We start from the raw sequence: 21,370 nt of genomic DNA on the forward strand, positions 1-21,370 counted from the left end.
TTCAACTGTGTGTTCACCTAGGGATCTCCTGCAGACTCACATTTGTCAAGGAAATCTCCTGCAAAACTCAAAACTAGTACTGTGGGCCTGTGGTCAGCCCTCCCCTTATTGCAGTTCCACTGGGAAGGCTGCACATGGGAGTTCTACAATAACTACTGTTTGTTGCTTCATTTTCTTCAACAACTACTCCTAGCACACGAGATTCTCATAACAAAAGACTGCAAAACAGATCTAAACTGGTGGGCTCAAGCGTGCAACCTTTCTCAATGTTCTAGAGTTGAGGGCAGTGTTTGCATTTCAACTCATCGAAATTTCTCCAGAAATAGGAACCTTCCTGGGCGATAACCCCTCATCCATTTCTGGCCCCTCGTCAATTTTGGTTTCCCTTGAAAAAAAATCACTGCATGGGACCCTGGATTTCTGGACCCACCCAGAGCCAGATCTATCTCACTCATCAGGGGTTTTCCCATCCCAGCTCCTGTCCTCCATCTAGCAGCTGCTGGCTCAATTTCCAACTTAGCCCAGGTCTGATCTCTTGTCACAGCAGTCCAGGATATATTAGTGGCCTCATATACTAGCAAAAGGTTTGTATTCTTGTATAATACACACCATACACACGTTGATCCTTTTCCTTTGAATAATGAATAAGAAGTTAGAGTTCTTAACTATTTCATCAGGGCAGGGTGCTTCTCTCTCTAAGAGTTCAATTGGCTGCCATTTTTTCATTCCATGTGGAAGAATGGAGGCTCCTATCATGGCTCAGAGACTTTGTAAAAAGCCTTAAAAGGAGTTTTTCATATGTCACCTTGGAGTCTAAACTTGTTGCTATCTAAATTATGCCCCCTTGAACCTGCCTCTTCTTGCCCCATTAAAATTTTTGTCTTGATCTTTCTCTGACAGAGTTTCTCTTCAATTCTTCATCCTCCTTCCTCCCTAGTGTGTTCTCTATTAACAATATTAATCAATCCATTTGAATTACCCCACTTCTTCAAAACCACTCCAACAAAATGGAGTATATATAGAAAAAGATCACAGGAAAAACAGATCAACTCTTTGTGGCTTTTGCTGAGCAGGAAAAAAGGACTTGCAGTACCAAAGAACTCTTTCTAAATGGTTTATTATGTAGTGGGTTTGCTTGCAAACTAGATCTGAGGTAAAGGCAGATTTCTGCTCGTTCTCTGGTTGGTATAGTTGCAGGATCTAGCTCACCAGAGAAAAAGGGCCTAACTTTACTGGCTCTTTCAGACCTCACACTAGATATGCAAGAGTCAATCTCTATGGCCTTGTAACCTCATTTCATGAATTGTTCCTTTAATTCCTTCAGAGCCTGATCTAAAGGATCTTCTTCAGTATGGAGACGCATAACTCAAAACAACTGCCCTCTAAGCACACTCCTAGCATTGTGCCTAGGGTGCATGCTGCTTTTATGTAAATAAGAATTCTTTTTATAATACTTCTTATATACATCCATCTTAAACCTACCTAACTCATCTCTGGTAATTGTTATATCTAAAAAGTCTATAGATTCACAAGAAAAATTACTACTAAACTTTAAAAATTCAGTGGTACTCTGCACAAACTCAATAAACTCCTGTAATGAGTCATTGGTGCCTCTCCACAGCAAAAAATATCATCAACAAAACGTTTATAGTAAACAATATGTCTGGCAAACTAATTGTTACATAAAATCTTGTCATATTGCCAGTATGCTAACACAAGGTTGGCATAGCTATTTGCACAAGTTGTGCCCATAGCTACATCAACCTTCTGCAGATAGTACTGTTCACCAAAAACAAAAGCATTGTTCTCTAAAACCAGCTCCAAAAGCATACAAATTAAATCAACCTTCATATTAGAAAAGTTAGCATGTTGTTTCAAAAAAAGTCTAACATATTCAATACCTGTGGTATTTGGAATAACAGTAAACAAAGAAGTGATGTCTAGCGTAACAAAAACAAGATCTTGCATATTCAATAAATGACTAACAGTTCTATAAACATCCTGCAAAAAATCTTTAGTGTCTCTTAGAACTGAGTTGATATTTATCTAGTTTATATAGTGATATTTATCTACCGGTCTAAGTGTCTTTTCCAAATAAATAGACATAGGCTCAGTGGTCCAGCCTCTGCTCGATAATATAGGATGCATGGGGGTAGGGATAAACTTTTATGAACTTTTGGAAGCCCATAAAGTATCAGAACAACTGGAAATTCCAGCAAAAATACCTGAACAAATATTCCGTAATCATATTAGTTGCCATTAAATCAAAAAAGCAAAACTGAAACTCTTATCAATAATGGCCATCAACTGGGACTTAGAAATCTGTTGATAAGTACATTCAAAACTCAAAAGTTGTTCCATAGCTGCTAAATAAAATGTCTTATCCATAACAACAACCCCCCCTTGTCAGCTGGACATATTTCAACTGAATTCTGTCTCTGAAAGATTATGAAAAGAAGCAGAATGTTTAGCTGTCAAAGCTGTCCTGATCTGTTCATCACAAACTGCAGAAAAAGCTTCTATAATCGGATGTTTGTCAGGAATGAACGTACTCGGTTTAACAAACATCTTTCAAGTATCACCCATATCTTGAAACATCAAAGAAAGAGATAAATTACATGTAAATAACCTTAAGTCAGTTAGTACCTCTGTCAAATTTGATCTCTGGGCAGGAACAAAAGAAAGACGTTTGTTCAGTAACCTAAGTTGCTCTCGAGTAAGCTCGACAGAAAAGATATTAAAAACCAGGTCATAGGTTCATAGGTAAGTACTAGGCTATCTGCCCATGGGCATTTATAAGCCTAGCCACAGAGTGATGGCTTTCGCCTTCCCATTAGATTAGTAACCTGGGCCTCTGTCAATAGGGCTCCTGAAGTGATCCCAGGGTAGAACTTACGATTACCCATCCACTCATCAAGATTTCTCTTGAAGAGGGTCAGAGAGGAGCTCTGTCGAATATGGATTGGGATTCTATTCCAGAGTGAGGGTAGTCACTGGGACAGGAATCTATCCCTCCAGCATGTCTTGTTTATTGTTGTACATAGGTTCAAGTTGCTAGAATGAGTGATCCTGAGGGATCTCGTTTTTTTGAGGTGAAGCATGTCCATTAGTTCAGGGTTTGACATGGCCCTATAGGTCAGGCATAGGTCACCTCTGAGCAGACGGTAAGCGACTGAGAAGAGCTGGAGCTTTTTTAGTCGTGCTTCATAGGGTAATTGTTTAAGGCCCTTAATCCTCTTAGTGAGGTACTTCTGTGGTCTTTCTAGTTGTTGCAGGTGTCTAGTGAGGTACATCCCAAATGGGGCATTGTACTCTATTATGGGCCTAATGAGTGAGGAGTAAAGGGATCTGGATGAGAAACTCTTTGTGATCAGGTGTGCCACATAGAAGGATTTCCTGACAGTTTTGGCTATGTGGTTACCAAAAGAGAGCATGCTATCTACTTGGGTACCCAGGTCCCTAATTACTTCTTATGTACTTAGTGGATTCCCATCTATGTGGTAGTTTGTAGGTACTTTGTTTTTCCCAAATGGGATTACTATGCATTTTCTGGCATTTAGCTTGAGGCCGTGACTTTGACACCATGTGTTTGTCTCTGTGAGACCCTTTTTTAGGATGTCTGTGTCAGCTGGAGAGTCAATTATTGTCCTTATTGTTTTAGTATGAGGTAGCTCAGTTGATAGAGTATCATATTCTCAATCCGAGGGTCCAGTGTTCGAGCCTCAGCTTGGGTGCTGTTAAACATATTTTTTTTTTCCCTGCTTTCTGGGATGAAGTTACCCTTTTAAGAAATGTAGTTCATAATGACCCTTTTAAGAAGTCAAGTAATTGAATGATGTAATGTGTTTTACTCACTGATATTGGTTCTTGTAGTTTTAAAAGTTTTATATAAGACACACTTAGAAAAAATGCTGTTTTAAGGTCTGAAGAAGTGGGATTTTACCAGTGAAAGCACTAACCTATTTGTTTTTAAAGTGAAAAATACAAATTTCACACAAACCAAAATAAACTTCAGAAAAAAAACGTGAAAAAAGATAAAATGATGACTGTCCACACAGATAAAAAGTTAAACGCTTTCTTTTGTTTTAATCACAACAAACTTCTTCAGAACTGACCAGTAAATCATGTAGTCAGGTTTAAATACAAAATTTGATTAATAAATAAACCAATCAAATGTCCATTCATCTAATTATTAATTAATACATACCATTTTCTTAAAGGCAAAAATATAAAATTTGAAATATAACACTTGACATATGTACAAAAAGCATATAGCACATACAAATGTGTGCCTACTTTAACAATATTTGTCCAATAAACTGTTTAATAGTATAGTCTATTATTTAAAAGACATTTAACATTTAAGGTCTCATTTAGACTAGGAATATGATCTGCCCTAAGGAAAACCTGCCATCTGAGCTCCTTGTTTTCTAGGGCATTGTTGAATTTTGTAACAAATAAAGTCAAATCTATTTCATCCAACACAAAAAATACAATTTTCTTGAAGTTAGAGCACTCCAGAGCATGTTTGGCTAAAGCATTGTTAGTGTCTTTATTTCTAATAGCCAAATGGTGATCATAAATCCTTTTTATAAAGGGCTCTAGTTGTTTTCCCCACATAAAAATGATGACAGGTAGAGCACGTAGCCAAATATACTACCCTCATACTTTTGCAGTTGTATCTGCCTTTACTGACTACCATTTTATTAATGTGTGGAAAAATATATTTTTGATGAATCAATGAGCCTGCATTGTTTGCATTTATAACATGGGTAGGTGCCAGTGGCTTCTCTAATTTCCTATTTCTAAAATAGACTTTACACTTGCAACCTTTTTATAAATGAAGTGTGGGTGGTCCCCTAGTACTCTAGCTAAGTCTAGGTTTCCCAAAATAACTTTCCAGTTGTTGGAAATTACCTGTTTGATATTGTGATAGTCAATACTAATAGGAACAGGAACTTCTAATGGCTTTAGAGATGTTAAGAGTACCGGAAATACTGACAAGGGGAATTCTGTTGAAAATAATCAGAATAGTAATGAAGACAGTAGAAGTGTAACAAATGAAGCAGGGGAAGGTACCAGCAGTAATAATGATATTTCACATGGTTCAAATAACCCTGTTCCCCACAAGTCACCCGAGACAGACAGCAATGTGACCAATTTCAAAAGGAAGGGGAACCTGGGGAACAAGAAGAAGGGAAGATATAGAAAGAAATAATACCTTTATGCAAAATATATAACCTTAGTGATTTAGCACTTAGTGAAAGTCAAACAAAAGTTTTGGAAAAAGGTTTTTCTTTTGTACCTGTTGTTAAAGCTCCATTAACTGACACTATCTTAGATTTAAAACTATACATCAGAAAGTTAAATCTTAGATATGTTTTTGATGGAATAGAACATAGAAACAACACTAAATGTAGAAAACCAAGTAATGTGAACCCAAAATTGACATCGACACTCGATATATTTAATGAACTGTGTGAGAATGTGTATATGTAATAATCAGGGAACACATACAATTTATAACAAAACAAAATAAAAGTAAAAGGTATTTTTGGGACCAAAGAGAGATGAAAATTTTGATTGACTTGAGAAAGAGTCAACAGTATAGGTTTATGAAAGCCGATAAGGGTAACGGGTTGGTCATAATGAGAACATCTGACTACCAAGCATGTATCAAGAAATTACTAAATGACAAAAATAATTATCAGTTAGTCAGTAAAGACACAGTGAGGAGAAACTTTCACAATATAGACCAACTTTTGATGGAATTGTTAAACAAAAATGATATTAATTTAAATACCTATGAATTCCTTTACATGGAAGAACATCTGTTAGGTGTTTTCTTTGGCATTCCAAAGATACATAAAGATGTGACCAACCCACCCTTTAGACCCATAGTGTCAGCTAAAAAGGGAAAAACTGTGACCATCTTCCATTATTTGGACCATTTGCTGAACCCCTTAGTTGTTTAGACTCCATATTTTTTGAAAGACTCTTGGGAGTTCTTGGACCTTCTTAGAAATTACACTTTTACAGGTACACTATTGGTTACAGTAGATGTAGTATCCCTGTATACTTCTATTGATAAAAGTATGGGGAATAGAAGCTGTGAAAATCTTTTTGAAGGAACACACTAAGCCTGACAATATAATGGTACAGTCCATTTGCCTTTTACTATATTTGGTGTTGAAAAATAACTTTTTCTTATTTGACGGAAGAATATACCATCAGACCTGTGGGGTTGCTATGGGTGCTAAAGTAGCACCAGCTTTTACTAATTTATTGTTAAGTTGGTGGGAACTGTCCTTCCTGACCAAACTGGAGAGATTTAAATATGTCTCCTTTTATAGGAGGTTTATTGATGATTTGTTTTTTTATCTGGAATGGACCTACTGATGAGTTAAGTCTATTTTTGGATGATATGAACAGACATAGAATGGGACTGAAGTTCACTTTAAGTGAAGTTGGCACAAATGTGCACTTCTTGAACTTGAATACAAATATGAATCGTGAAGAAAAAATGTTCATCAGTACGGTGTTTATAAAGGACACCTATACTAACAATTTCCTTTATTTTGAGAGTGGTCATCCTTTGTTCATGAAGTTGAACTTGGTCAGAGGACAAATTATACGCCTCAGTAGATTAATTTCAGACAACAAAAAATTCATCTGTGAGGCAAACAAACTTATTTCTATGTTTGTCCAGCGAGGGTATCCATATGAAAAACTGAGCGAAAGTTTCAAGCAGATATTATTGGTTAGGATGGACAAGTTCCCACCAGTTTTGACTAGTGGGTTTATAACTAATAACAACAGTGGGAAAGTAAAAGAACTGGATTGTGCCTTTCCTGCTCCTGTTAGTATTGACTGTCACAGTATCAAACAGGGAATTTCCAACAACTGGAAAGTTATTTTGGGAAACCGAGACTTAGCTAGAGGACTGGGGGACCACATACACTTCACTTATAAAAAGGTTGCAAGTGTAAAGTCTATTTTAGAAATAGGAGAATATAAAACTGTTAGAGGAGCCACTGGGACCTACCCATGTAATAACTGCAAACAATGCAGGTTCACTGATTCATCACAAAATACATTGTTTCCACACATTAATAAAATGGTGGTCAGTAAAGGCAGATACAACTGCAAAAGTATGGGGGTAGATTTGGCTACGTACTCCATCTCTCATAATTTTTTATGTGGGGAAAACAACTAGAGCCCTTTATAAAAGGATTTATGAACACCGTTTGGCTATTAGAAATAAAGACACTAACAATGCTTTAGCCAAACATGCTCTGGAGTGCTCTAACTTCAAGAAATTTGTATTTTTTTGTGTTGGATGAAATAGATTTGACTCTATTTGTTACAGAATTCAACAATACCCTGGAAAACAAGGAGCTCTGATGGCAGGTTTTCCTTAGGGCAGATCATATTCCTGGTCTAAATGTCTTTTAAATAATAGACTATACTATTAAACAGTTTATTGGACAAATATTTTTATAGTAGGCTCACATTTGTATGTGCTATATGCTTTTTGTACATATGTCGTGTTATATTTCACATTTCATATTTTTGCCTTTAAGAAAATGGTATGTATTAATTAATAATTAGATGAATGGACATTTGATTGGTTTATTTATTAATCAAATTTTGTATTTAAACCTGACTAATTGATTTACTGGTCAGTTCTGAAGAAGTTTGTTGTGATTAAAACAAAAGAAAGCGCTTAACTTTTTATCTGTGTAGGCAGTCATCATTTTGTCTTTTTTTCATTTTTTTTGCTGAAGTTTATTTTGGTTATTTGAATATTTATTAGCTGTGTCCAATGATACCAGTAATTAATGGTCTCCCTAAAATTCATAAAAATGGGAAAAACCCTCCCATGAGACCAATTGTTTCAGGCAGAGGTTGGTGTACCCAGCCATTCTCTGTCTATGTGGAAGGAATGCTGTGACCTGTTTTGGACAAGAATGAGATAGTGTTGAAAGACACAAAGCAGCTTCTATTGGACCTATATAGCTTTATTGATGGAGTTGATCTGGATTCCAGGGCTATTTTTTTTGTAACTTTGGATGTACAGTCCCTATTCACAGTTATTCCCAATGATAAAAGGGTTACAACCATACAGCAATATCTGTTGAAGCACATTGATTACAACAGCAAACAAAGAGACTTGATAAGTCTATTTTTGGAAGTTGTTTTGGAGAACAACATCTTTGTGTTTGATGATGTAATTTATTTACAACTTGATGGTGTAGCTATGGGCACTTTGCTTGCCAATAGCTACACCAATATGGTTCTGGCTCATTGGGAGGAAGATAGCTTATTTGTTTTGGATGAGTATAGATGGTTTGTTCCATTCTATCAACATTTTGTCGACGATATTTTTTCCGTCTGGACAGGATGTGATTACAGTCTGGAAAGATTCATCCATAAGATGAATCGTATGACTGAGTTTTTGAAGTTTACCATGACTCATTCACGTAACAAAATCTCTTACCTTGATATATATGTTGAAAGACTGGATGCTAGATTAGTTAATACTGGAGTCTTTAGGAAACAATGTTATAGAAATACTTTGCTTCACAGACAGAGCATGCATCCGCAATATATTTTTAAGAACATCATAAGGGGTCAAAGGATGCGAGCTTCTAGACTTCATGCATCTGATTAAGGATTTATGAATGAGTTACATTCATTAAAGGAGAGATTGTATGAACGTGGGTATAGTGAAGTAGAGGTGAATACAGGGCTTAGTGACATTGATATATTAAGACAAGACGTGGCTACTCCCTACTTCTCCAACATGGTTGGTGGAGAGATGAGTATAATAGTTGCCTCCCAGTTTGACATTAGACTACCAATGTTTTTTTCTGCTGACAATAGATTTGTATCGGGAATTATTAATAAGCATTGGGGGGTTTTGACCACCAACAATGAGATTCGAGCACTGGTTGGTAACAAACCAAAGTATGTTTATAAGAATAAATCTAATTTGAAGAATATGTTATGTCATCGCACATGTCGGAAAGATAGTGTTGTAGTGAATGTCTTTGGTTCCTTTCCATGTGGTCGATGCAACTTTTGCTCCTATATTGACACGAGTGACAGCTTTATACAGCCAGGGACAAAAAAGATGTACAAGTTTCATGTTTTAGCTAATTGTAATAATGCACATGTAGTCTGTTTAGCTGTTTGTGATTGCTGTGGATCATTCTATGTTGGGAACAACCAACAGGGAGTTAAAAGCTAGTATTAGGGAGCATTAGGATAGATTCATCAACCAATGCCTTAGCCAAACATGTCAAAATCAATGGCACTGAAAATCAGTTCAAGTTCAGGGTTATGGAAGTTATCAAGCCAATTATACGTGGAGGAGATATTAGGAATGGGACTGAAAAGAGGGATATGGGATGGATTATGAGACTAAGGGCTGATTGTGGGAAGGGACTCAATGAGAGGGCTTGTTTGAGACCGGTATTGAAAGCAAGGGGATGTAAGGTGAGGCGATAGCAACAGCATGTCTCTCCCACCCCATTTTTTACATGTATTTTTTATTTGTATATTTTTTACAGGTATTTTTTATATGTAACTTTTAGATGCATCTTTATAAGTATGATACATACAATTCTTACTTTTTGTGTATGCCCTTTTAGGATTTTAATTGCAATTCATCATATAAATGATGTTATTACTATTTTTTATATTTCTAGATGCTGTAATAGTGTTTTAACATCATGAAGCTGCTTTAATTACAGCTAATTGTGTCTAATTGATTGATTGCTCTTATATAAAAGCAGACCATTTTCTTCTGTTTGTAAAGGTCTGATGAAGCTATAGTGAAAATGCTTACCATTCTTATCAGTGCACAATGAATTTGCAGTTTTAAAGATTACAGTGGCATCTTGTGAAGTCCTTGGTTGCCTGTGCTGGTTTTTCCTTTGTTGTTGTACTATTAAACAGTTTATTGGGCAGATATGTTTATAGTAGGCACACATTTGTATGTGCTACATGCTTTTTGTACATGTCAAGTGTTATATTTCACATTTCTTATTTTTGCCTTTAAGAAAATGGTATGTATTAATTAATAATTAGATGAATGGACATTTGATTGGTTTATTTATTAATCAAATTTTGTATTTAAACCTGACTAATTGATTTACTTGTCAGTTCTGAAGAAGTTCATTGTGATTAAAACAAAAGAAAACGCTTAACTTTTTATCTGTGTGGGCAGTCATCATTTTGTCTTTTTTCACGTTTTTTTTCTGAAACCTATTTGTTTTTATTTTAATAAAGACTGGCTGTGTTTCAAACTCCATACATGATTTTATTCAGTCTCTTATCATAGTTGACAATCTGCTCATACAGTTCATCCAAGCTGCTAGTTACAATAGCAACTGAAAACTTGTTGTGTATCTCAGCTTGTATACTATTAATGTCCTTCAATAACTCTTCCTCAATGTGGTGAAAAAAGTCAATGAGCAACTGTACATAGTCCAAGCCTAAACGTATATTCAATATTTGCCACTTTTTAAGTAATTCAGGGTAAATTGACCCATATGTAGGCATCTTTAAGGTCTGTAATCCTCTTGGTACGACCTTATGATGGATACAGGCCTCCAGATGTATCCTTTGCCACTGCATACGTTTGAATTTATACAATTTATTTTCTATTTCACACAGTAAATTAGAAAAACTCAGTTGCACATCTTGTCTAGCTTCCATTGTAGCTTCTGTTAAATCCGGAATTTGACAAAAGAAAGGGTTATCATCTATCTCTAAAATCCATTGTAACCTGTCCATCCTGTTTGAAATATATGGAAACTCAACATTAAAACCTTCTGCCATGCCTCAATATTAATGCAAACGTAGAACAAGCACAGAACTAAAACAAAGCATCAGGTAGTGTCGCTGGAGTCCCCAAATAAAATACACTTATAAAAAAGAAGAAATACTCACATGGCAGAAGTTAAATAAATACCAAATACCAATGGGTAGTAATAAATAAATGACAATTTAATAAAGGTAAGCACTTTCACATTAAAAATTACACTAATACCGAACTTCTCAGCAAACTTGTCGCACACTAATGACATCATCATCATGAGGCCACACACACACACACACACACACACACATATATATATATATATATATATATATATATATATATAAAGACATACAAGAACACATTCCTATAAAGACATTTCATTAAAACATCATGAAGGACAGGACTTTAGAGGACCTCAGAGACATTAGACATAATAAGACCAGCAATACTCTAGCCACATATATTTCCGCCCTAGGACAAAAACATACCTTTAAGTTTCTTGTTTTGGAGATTGTGAAATTAGGTATGAGAGGCGGTGACTTGAGAAACAAAACTGAAGTGAGAGAACAGAGCTGGATCCCAGAGTTACAGTCTTATAGATTTCCTGGGTTAAATGAAATGCATTCTCTTAAACCAGCTCTAAAGACATCTTCCTTAACTTATTAGTTTTTTTTTCATTATCATTTTTTTATTATTATTTTCATTATTATTTCCATTTTATGAATACATGATGCTTTAATGAAATGTCTTTATAGGAATGTGTTCTTGTATACATACATCTATATCTATATATATATATATATATATATATATATATATATATATATATATATATATAGGCCTCATGATGATGATGTCATTAGTGTGTGACAAGTTTGCTGAGAGGTTCAGTAGTGAGGGTTGTTTGTGAGTCACATACACAGGTAATTGATTTTAATTAATTTCATTACTGGGAGGAATTTTATGGCTTTATATTGAAGTATTGTTATTTGGTCTGATGAAGCATTGTCGTTCTGAATGTGAAAGTGCTTACCTTTATTAAATTGTCATTTATTTATTACTACCCATTGGTATTTTTTATTTATTTAACTTCTGCTGTGTGAGTCACTGTATTTCTTCATTTTTATAAGTGTATTTCATTTGTGGAGTCCAGCAACACTACCTGATGCTTTGTTTAGGTTCTGTGCACCCTTAAGTAGTAGCCCAGCATCTGATGTTGAGTATAGAGGAGCCAGTGGAACTCCTGGCAGAGCTAGTTCTCATGTTTGAGGGTGGAGAGGATGAACTGTCAGCTCTATCATGCATGGCTCAAAGCTGTCCGACATACAGACATGTAGGGCTAGCACCAAGCTTGGCTGTGTTCACACACACACCATTGTCATAGTCAGGTCACCTACAGATATACACACCACATTTCCATAGTCCATCTTGCCTGCTTTCCTTCTTGACTCACACACAAGCTTTTCAACCTACTGGGTCAGCCTTGGCCTTCTGCACCCCCACACTACACCCTGTGCAAATGATGATACCTGTGCCATATCCCTATCATCTTTCTCATGGACGCAGGAAAATAAAGCTATGTGTCTGATGCACAGTTTGACTATCTACATAAATATGTATTTGTTTCATCCATTGTTACTTTTGACATGCTACTTGTACTGGTCAGTTACAGATATTGTACATTGCCATTTATAATAAGTATACCATAATAATTTGAGTACATTATGATGGATGCTGTTGTAATGGCTGTGTAGTCACACAATGAAAGGTGTCTCATGGAAATGATTACGTTTCGCTTTCAGTATTGTGTAGGACACACCTATGGGTACACATCTACAATCAACCCATCAATGTCAGAGCACAGGATTGAATGTCATCACAGAAGAAAAATGTCTTCAGAAAGGTAAAACAGTATAGGTTCATGGGTTCATAGGTTCATATGTGTTTAATAGGCTAGCAAACACAAGGACATCTTTAAGCCTAGCCATGCATCCCTAAACACTAACAAGGTCTAATACCCTTGATAAGTGTAAGCAGGGTTTTGGGAGCTGAAACATCTGCAAGCCGGGGCATGGGAGATGAACCATATAATTTCCCTGTGTCCATTAGAGACATTGGTCCTAAACCAGGTATGATTGTAAGCATTCTTAACCCTGGAAGATGCTGACATATGTGCAGTCACAGAAACCTGGTTCAAAGCAGTGGAGAGCACCCCAGCCTTACCTGGTTACTCATCCTATCATGCATTCAGACCCCAAAATGTAGACAGCAAAGCCAAATGAGGTGGAGTTTCAATATATATTAAAGACACACACACCTCCAGGCTGGTCAAACAGTATGATGCAAAGGAGACCCTCCAGGTGCCGGTAGCCATTAACAAGACTCCTGTTCAAATTATAGCTAGCTACAGGCCCTCAAATTTGACTCAAGACACACACTCCACCTATCTGTACCTCTTCAGATCTATCAAGATTCAACTCTTTATCCTGATCCTGGGTGACTTTAATTGCCCATCCATAGACTGGAAAAACTACTCATGCCAGAATACAAATGCCCAGAGATTCCTCAATTTTATCAATGCAAATGCCTTGGAACAGCCAGTCGATACCCCCACAAGAGGTGATAGTATCTTGAACTTGGTGTTAACCAACATGAGTAACCACTGCAGCACCCCTATGGTATCATCCTCCCTGGTAAGATCTGACCATAATGCAGTCACTTTTGAAGTCACCATTTCCCCTGACCCCCCTCTAGCTAGGATCAAACAAAAAAACTTCTACAAAGCTGATTGCAACCTCCTGGGGGATGGTATAAATAGTTTTACAGCCCCCCGCCCACTGTAGGAACAGGCACCAATATCCAAATCTACACCACAGTACAATACAAGCATTTATATAGATGCATGGAATCAGGAATACCTGACAGGACAAAATCATCCTCCGCAAGGAAGAATAAACCTGTCTTGTGGACATCTGTAATAAATAAACTATATAACAAAAGGAAAAAATTTCTGCCCAGGACCAAGTAGGAGCAGGTACCCAATTGGAAGCAATCTCTCCTTAGCCTGAACAAGCAAATAAGAGCACTAGTGAAACCCCCTTAAGCCAACTTTGAGTCCAAATTGGCCACATCTACGAGAGACAATCGTAAGGCCTTCTTCACATATGTCCACAATCTCAAAGGAAGCACCCAGATCTGTTCAGAACTGGTGATCAAGGACACCACATACACAAATGCTGTAGATATAACCAATCTACTGGCTGACAGATTCAGTGAAAACTTTTCCCCTCTGCCCCCCCCCCCCATCAGTATATCAGGACATCCGGAGTACCTCCCCCCACCCCTTATCTTTAGGGAACAGGTCATCACTGCCCTCTCAAAGGCAAAAAATACAGCCTCCATGGGACTTGATAACATCCCAGGCTGCATTCTACATGAACTCAGGCTTGAACTTGCAACACCATTAGGCAGTCTATTCAACCAAAGCCTGAGTACCAGCTTTGTCCCAGCCGAGTGGAGGACAGCCACTGTCATCCCTTTACACAAAGGTGGAGAGTTCACAGATCCAGGAAATTATAGACCCAACAGCCTAACTAGCCTGATCTGTAAGGCCATGGAATGAATTATCAAGGACCTCATTAACAGGGACATTGGCAACCTCCAAACACTCGACCCACACAGTCTGACTTTGTCAAAGGAGATCATGTATGTTAAATCTGGTCGACTTCTTTGAGACAGTTACTGAAGCCATGGGCGAGGGAAAGATGGTGCACACCGTCTACCTTGACCTGGCCAAAGCTTTTGACACTATTCCCCACTCAGGCATAGCAGATAAACTCTCTCAATTAGGCATCAATCCATATGTTACCAGATGGTTAGCAAACTGGCTCACTGAAAGAAGCCACCTAATCAAAATAGGGGAAGCCACCTCAAGCATTCGACCAATAACGAGTAGTGTACCACAGGGATCGGTCTTGGGGCCTCTGTTATTCGGGATATACTTCTCTGAGGTGCAGGCCAAAACCAGTGGAATATGTCTGACTAAGTTTGCAGATGACTGCAAGCTGGGCGCAGTCATCAATTCTTTAAGTGATGTGGATGTTCTCCAAGAGAGTCTCACCCAAACAAATGACTGGTGCCAGAAACATGGCCTCAAGCTGAATGCCAAAAAATGTATCATCATCCCCTTTGGGGAGAGTGATGTTCCCACATATCATCACATTAATAACAACATCCTAAGTACACAATCAGTAGTGAGGTATTTGGGCACCCAGGTCGATAGCAACCTGACTTTTGACCACCATGTTGCTTCCGTTGTATGGAAAGCTTTCTACATGGCCCACCTCATAAGTAAGGGTATCTCATCCAGGGAAAAAGAGGTCATAACATCCCTGTATTCTTCCCTTATAAGGCTAATTATTGAGAACAACGCCCCCTTCAACATGTACCCCGCAAAGCACATGCAGCAGCTGGAGAGACCACAGAGGTTACTCACCAGGAGAATCCAGGGCCACAAACATCTACCCTACACAAGTAGGCTAAAAGCCCTGTACTTCTACTCATTTTCATACAGACTCCTCAGAGGTGACCTCTGTCTGGCATACAAAGCAATGTCAGACCCCATCTTGATGGGACTGCTGCATATCCGCAAGTCAAGCTCCACTCGAGCAACCCATACACGCAATCTCAACCTGGTCTGTGATATCAATAGGACTTGTTGGCAGGACAGACATGTGTCCCAGTGACTCCCCCATCTATGAAATAGACTCCTTCTTCACATCGAGCAGAGTACCTCATTATCCCTTTTTAAGCACAACCTGGATAACTGGATGGGAAACAGAAAATATACCCCCTGGGATTCCACCTGTGTCCCTGCTGGACAGGGGCTTGGGGTGCTGACTTGTCTAAACATGGGCTAAACTCTTGGCTAGGCTTATAAGGGCCTCAGGGCCAATAGCCTAGTAACCTCCTATGATCCTATGATCCAGTTGTGTAACTTGCACTTGATTTGCGTTAGGGCAGAATTCTGCTTCACATGGATGGAGAGCCTGTTACAATAAGATTTCTAAATTTGCCTTCAGATCTACTTACTTTACAAGGGTGGCCTCAGAGGATCCGCAGTTGGTTTCCAACAGTGGAAGTACAAATTTGAGCAGTTCGGAAGTATTGAATAGCGGTGGGAACCGTTTAGGAGCACCAGCAGCATCAGCTCCTTTTGCTAGTTTCAACATGTGGATAAGCAGACCGTTTGTGTTTGACAACGGTCTGCAAAATGCAACAGACACAGTGCCTAAGGAGGTAAGCGTGGACCTTTCAGTCAAATTGAATGTTTTTGACGAAAAGTTATTTAAAGTACGCAAGTTACAATTAGAAACAGCGTACTTTCAAGAATGCATTAATTTAAAAATTGTGCCAAAAGGCTTGAGGCAGTGGCAATTTCCCTCTGGCTTGAAGGAGGGGACTCCTTTTCATGAAGCATTGTTGAGCCTCTTTGACAGGCATGGGTTTGAGTTATTGCAATTGTTGAGTACTCACTGTAAAGTGTTAATAGACTCTTTGTTGCTGGAATTGGAAGAACTTGACCAAAATATAAAAAATGATGTCAACTTTTTAAGATACCGTTTTGAATATGAACGGTGTTTTAGCAGCATTGACGAGCATATGTTAAAAATTAAGAGCACCAAGGCTAAGAAAATAGCATGAGACGTTAGGGATTATAGGGAAGGGAAGGCCTACCCCAAGCCCCTTATTAGCCAAGGAATTTTAACTGTTTCACCTAGGGGCACAGGTGAGAGGCCAGGGGAGAGTTCTGACAGTAATTATCCCCAACAGTCTGAAGACGTCATTGCACCAGATACAGGTGAATCAAGCATTAATAATGGGTTAAGGCGGAGCGAAAGACTTAATCAAACAAATAATGCCCACAATAACCCCAACACTATGGGAAACCAGGAAAGTGTTGAAATTAATGCACAAGGACATCAACAACAAAATTTTCAGAATGGGAACTTTCAACAAGTGAAACGGAACAACAGGGGGATGAGGAACAAGAGGAAGAAATGGTAACCACCTCGGACTTATTAGTTGATGAACCATGTGTCTATGAAGTCCTGACAAATTCTAGTGGTGATTTTAAAATTTATAACTACTCAAATGTTGTTATTTGCCCTGAAATTGTGGACTTATTATCTAGAGGGTATACTTTTGTTCCTTCACGCTCCATTAATTTAGCTGAAACACTGTTAGATTTGAAACTATTCTGTAGAAAGATTAACCTGACAGCATTAATGGGTAACAGTACCAATGAGAAATCTGAATTATATGTATGTAGTGTGTACAACCCTCCCTTGCATCCCTTAGTGTAGCCCTTTTTGAAAATGCTACAGAATTAGATTTAAGGAACCTGGAGAAATCTAACATTTACAAGAAAAATTACAAGTTTAACATTAGTAAGGAAGAAAAAGATCTATTAGAATATTTAGGCCAAGCCCCCATACGTATTATGAAACCCGATAAGGGTGGAGGCTTGGTTATCATGTCACTTGAAGATTATAATTCCAGAATGTACGCCATTCTTGACAGTGAGACATACAGTAAAGCCTCAATTAATGAAATGAATGGGGCTTATAGGAAAATTAAAGCATTCATAGAGGAATTATATATCGAAGCAAGAATAGACAGAGACATTTATTTATACCTGCAGCAGTCTTTCCCTAGGACACCCTATTTGTTTGGGATACCAAAAATTCATAAGGGTCTCGAGAATCCACCAATGAGACCTTTAGTAGATGGGAGAAAGAGTTCTACATATACTTGTGCAAAACTTTTAGACAATATTTTGAAAAAATACATAGTAAATGAAAAGCAGATTTCCAAAGATTCATGGTCTTTTTTGAAATCTATCAATAATTTAGAATTCCTTCCTCAATCTTACTTTGTGACAGTCGACGTGAAAGATTTATATTCTAGAATCCCACATCAGATAGGAATTGAATGGGTAGCTGAAATGCTACATTTACTAGAAGCACCAGTGAATGAGATTAGATTAGTTGAGGAACTAATAGACACAGTGTTGTCATATAATTACTTGATGTTCAATAAAGACATCTACCATCAGAAAATTGGTGTAGCGATGGGCTCACCATGTGGTGCGGCCATAGCTAATTTAGTTATGGCCTTTTGGGAGAGGTCTTATGTTTTAAACAATAGTGAGTTCAAAGATAATATTGTTTACTACACACGTTTCTTGGACGAAATCTTTATATTGTTCCAAGGGACTGAATCACAAATGGAGGATTGTTTAACAGGTTTTAATAAAACAACAAGTTTTTTGCGTTTCACCTTTAAGTATGATAAAAACAAGATAGAGTATCTGGATGTTTCACTAAGGAAAGATTACGAGAGGAAAACTTACTTGTCTACAATTTACAGAAAAGAAACACACTCGAACATGTACCTTCATTTCACTAGTTGCCACCCGAGATATCAGAAGAAATCAGTAGTAAAGGGGCAACTAGTAAGGGCAGCCCGTATGACATCTATAGAAGAAGAATTTGAGGAAGAGTGTGAACTAATTTTGAATTTCTTCACACAGAGGGGCTATCCATTTGACTTCTTAAGGGAGATATTAATGGAAGTGAAATTTAAAAGAATGGAAGGTACATATGTTCCTATTTTGAGTCCAGAGGTAGAAGTGAGACAAGTAAGGAGCGGCATCGATTTAGAAACTAATACAATTAGAACCGCGAAACTTGATGATACACTTGGTTGTAATTTTATTTGTACATACAATCTGGACTCAGGATTAATATTGAACATTGTAACGAAGAACTGGGAATATTTATTAAATGACAAACTTTTTAGTGAACTTTCACCTAGTAAACCAAAAATGGTTTTTAGACGAGGGTTGAATTTAAAGGAGATTTTACAAATGAAGGGTGGCGCTTCTACAACAAAAATGGGCATGTATAAATGCTCTATGTGTAGTTGCTGTAAGTATATAGAAGAAGGAAATAAATTTTCAATAAACAATAAACTGTACCGTTCAGTATCTAAATACAGCTGTAACAGCAAACAAGTGGTTTACTTAGCTAAATGTGTACTATGCCAGGCGTTCTACATAGGAAAGACGGACAGGAAGTTAGCAGATAGAATTAAAGAACATATTTATAACATCAATGCTAAGAGGATGGAAAATGCTTTAGCTAGACACACGCATGCATTCCCTGGTCATAATTTCAAGTTTAGGGTCATAGACCAAGTTATCTCAGATGGCAGAGGAGGGAATGAGAGTTTAGTATTAGAAAGAAAAGAACTGCTTTGGCAATTGAGAACCAATGCTTGTAGGTTCCCTGGCATAAATGAGATGTGTTCCCTTAAATGTATTTTAAGACTGAAAAATTTAGAGAGATGAGTTAACTTAATATATATATATTTTTTAAAAAAAATTTCAGTTTCAATCAATGGAATTCATTTATGAATATTTATTAATAAAGAAATAAATCGTTAGTAAATACCTCTAACATTTTAAACATTTTAAATATTCAGTATATTTATATATATTTATATTATTATTTCTAAAATTTTAAACAACAAATTGATTCCCAGGTTTCAATTATTAAATCTTGACTATCAATGTTCAACATTAAACATCATAACCAAATATTATAATTAAATACTATAATCAATGAATGAAATATTATAATCAAATATAAGTAAACGTCAACATTTAATGTTTCAACGTTCAGATTTTAACATAAGTAAATTGATTGCACTGTGGAAGTGAGTTGTTGTATTCGTTTTATTATTATTTACTAACCACTATGTACTATTTAGGCAGTTTTTAGGCAAAACTTTATGAACAATTTTATGCAGGATTGTGAATGTAATTGTTTTTGTATTCCGGTGCACAATATTTACGGTGACGAACAAAGAGATTCTTAGCATCACCTTTGAAATGTATTGTTTAATATATTTCAAAACTAACTGTCTAATACATTCCGTTAATCCAATATATTGTTTAATTGTTTAAACAATTGAATACTTTAACATTTTCTATCAATAACATTGTTCAGTAAACGTAGGCTTGTAGTAAGTTTGCACTAGTGTTATAGTGTTGCTGATTTAATAACAACTTATGTACTTTTATTGATGCTAATTACATTGATTAACAAAGTTCTAATTAATTATATAAAGGTCCATCACTCAGTGGGTTGTTGTTTTCTGATGAAGTTGGGGCAGGAGCCCTGACGAAAAGTGTATGAAAAGTTACACACTTAAAGTTTTATAATAAATTCTATCTTTTAAAAAGTTTCCAGTAATTTTGGCGAAAATTACAATAACAGAGACTTTTTGTCATTGGCGTTCGAGTGGAGTTGGTGTTTTGTACTTACTTTATTCATCACTGTGCCTTCCTTCAGTCTCTGAATTGGCTAGAACTCACTAATTACCTTGACTATATCCAACTTACCACAGCTCATAGACTCATTTTCTGTCCAATCAAATGCCCTGATCTGACAAACATTCTTCTCCCCTATACCCCTAATAGAACTCTACGTTCTGAACATCAAAACTTAATTTCCATCCATAAACCAAAACGACCTGCTGGACAACTTCTCCTCTCCTTCTCCCTAGGCAAAAAATGGAATTCACTCCCTTCCAAACTTAGGACATTGTCAAACTTAGATAATCTCAAACCACAACTTTACTCCTACCTCTCCTCAAAATGGAGATGTAGCTGCATTCTCCCCACTTAGATCCCATTAAGCAAAGTAAGGTTTCTCCCTTTTGATGCCTAAACCCCCTAGAGTCCACTTTAGCCTTCTAAAGCTATCTCCTATGTGACATCTTCTCTCCTTGAAAATATCAAGCACCTACGGCTCGCTTAGCCATCTAAAGCTATCTCTCATATGATAGCTTTACTAAATGTAAATATTGTATATAGTTATTCGATTTCAAAAGTATTGCATTCATGTAAATTAATTTACATCTCACTTTTTGATGTTTTATGGAGCTTTTCTCCCTGAGCCTCCACTGAAAATGGGCTCCCTGAGCCCAGTGGACTTCCCCGGTAAGCAAACTGAAAATAAATAAAATAAATAACCACATCGCCACAACAATCAGGAAATCCTTCTATGTGGCACACCTCATCACTAAGGGCTTTTCATCCAGAAAAAAGGAGGTAATTGTCCCACTGTACTCATCCCTCATTAGACTCATTATAGAGTATTTGGTATGTACCTCACAACTCATCTGCAACAGCTGGAAAGGCCACAGAAATACCTCACTAAAAGAATCACAGGCCTAAAGCAGATGCCATATATGCTGACCATCTAAAAAAACTCCAGCTATACTCTGTGGCATATCATCTACTCAGAGACGATCTCTGCTTAACATACAAGGCCATGTCAAACCCTGAGCTGTTGGACATGCTCCACTTAAAGAAATCCCAATCCCTCAGAGCCACACATTCCAGGGATCTAAACCTTGTCATCACAATGAACAAAACATGCTGGAGGGATAGGTTCCTGACCCAAAGAC

Source organism: Protopterus annectens, chromosome 6.part0 (genome assembly GCF_019279795.1).
Source record: "Protopterus annectens isolate FY-2018-M chromosome 6.part0, PAN1.0, whole genome shotgun sequence".
Classification (NCBI taxonomy): domain Eukaryota; kingdom Metazoa; phylum Chordata; order Ceratodontiformes; family Protopteridae; genus Protopterus; species Protopterus annectens.